Source organism: Orycteropus afer, unplaced genomic scaffold, assembly GCF_000298275.1.
Source record: "Orycteropus afer afer isolate SDZICR_OR568_19922 unplaced genomic scaffold, OryAfe1.0 scaffold00021, whole genome shotgun sequence".
In the NCBI taxonomy this organism is placed as follows: domain Eukaryota; kingdom Metazoa; phylum Chordata; class Mammalia; order Tubulidentata; family Orycteropodidae; genus Orycteropus; species Orycteropus afer.
In genome coordinates this window covers 10298796-10300906 of record NW_006921608.1, presented here as the reverse complement: position 1 = coordinate 10300906, position 2111 = coordinate 10298796, and positions in this window count along the sequence as shown.

Genomic DNA, 2111 nt, shown 5'->3' with positions numbered 1-2111 from the left:
TCCTCTTCTGAATCCAGCTTGCACCTCTGGAAGTTCTCTGTCAATATGCTACTGCAAACGTTTTTGAATTATCTTCAGTAAGATCTCTAATGATAGCATCTCTCTAATAGCTAATAGGGAGCTCTGGTGGCATAGTGCCTAAGATATTTAACTGCTAACCAGAAGGCTGGCAGTTCAAATCCACGAGCCACCCCTCAGAAGGAAGACTGAGCAATCTACTTCCGTAGAGATACCGCCTCAGAAACCCACGGAGGGGCTGTTATGAGTTGAATCAACTTGATGGCAATGAGTTTGGTTTGTTTGTTTGTTTTTTTAATAGCTAAATAATAATCGTGAGCATTTCTTCATGTGTTTGTTAGCTACCTGAATATCCTTTTTGGTGAAGTATTTAGTCATTTCTTCTGCCCATTGTTTAATTGGATTGTTTGTCTTTTTATTGTTGAGGTGATGGAGTTTTCTATAAATTTGAGAGATAAGTCCCTTGCCAGATATGTCATTGCTAAATATTTTTTCCCAATCTGTAGGTTCTCTTTTCACTCTTTTGAAGAAGTCTTTTGAAGCACATAAAAATTTAATTTTTAGAAGGTCCCACTGATTTAGTTTATCTTCTGCTGTTTGTGCATTTTAGGTTATGCTTGACAGTCTATTTATGCCATACATCAGGCCCCTTAAATTTGCCCTTATTTTTTCCTTGAGGAACTTCATAGTTTTATATTTCATATTTAAGTTTTTGATTCATCTAAATTTAGTTTTTGTGTATGGTGTGAGGTATGGATCTGGTTTCATTTTTCTGCAAAGAGATATCCAGTTTTGCCAGCAACATTTGTTAAAGAGATGATCTCATCCCCATTTAATGGATTTCAGCCTTTTGTCAAAGATCAGCTGACCATAGGTCAATGGACCTATTTGTGGGTTCTCAATTCTGTTCCACTTTTCTATGTGTCTGTCACTGTACCAACACCAGGCTGTTTTGACTATTGTGGCTGTATAGTAGGTTTTCAGATCTGGGAGCATGAGACCTCCTACTTTGTTCTTCTTAAAGTGCTTTGTTTATCTGAGGTCTCTTTCCTTTGCATATAAAATTAAGTGATTGGTTTTTCCATCTCCTTAAAGAATGCTGATGGGATCTGGACTGGGATTGAATTGAATGCATAGATTCCTTTGGGTAGTATTGACATTTTCAAGATGTTCAATCTTCCTATCCACAAGCATGGTATGTTCTTCCATTTATGCAGACCTCTTATGGTTTCTTGGAGTAGTGACTTGTAGTTTTCTTTGTACAGGTCTTTTGTGTCTCACAGGTCTCCCTAGTGAGATGTATTCCCCAGTATTTATTTATTTAGTAGCTATTGTAAATGGTATTGATTTCTTTATTTCTTTTTCAGCAATCTCTTTGCTGCTTTAGAGGAATCCAATTGATTTTTGTACACTGATCTTATATCCTGAGACTATGTTAAACCTCCCAATTACTTCCAATAGTTTTTGTGCTGAGTCTCTTGGGTTTTCTATGTATAGGACCATCTCATCAGCAAATAGGGATAGTTTTACTTGTTTCTTACCAATGTGGATGCCTTTGATATGCCTTTATTGCTCTGGCTACAACTTTCAATACAATGTTGAATAGAAGTGGTGATAGAGGGCATCCTTGTCTGGTTCCTGTTCACAAATGGAATGGTTTCAGTCTCTTGCCATTGAAAATAATGTTGGCTGTTGGTTTTGCATATATGCCCTTTATCATGTTGAAGAATTTCCCTTTTATTCCTACTTTGCTAAGAGCTTTTTATCAGGAATGGGTGCTGGATTTTATCAAATGCCTTTTCTGCTTTGATTGATATGATCATGTGGCTCTTTTCTAAAGGCGGTCTTTATATTCTTTTTTTTTTTAATGGGTGACTTCTCCTTGACCCACTGCCGTCGAGTCAGATTCGACTCACAGTGACCCTTCCTTGGGTTTCCAAGGCAGTATCACTATGGAAGTAGATTGTCCAACCTTCCTTCTGAGGAGTGGGTGGTGGGTTTGAACTGTCGGCCTTCTGGTTAGCACTGAAATGCTTTAAGCAGGCCACCAGAGCTCCTACTGAATGTTTTAGCAAATTTAAAAAAAAAAAAAA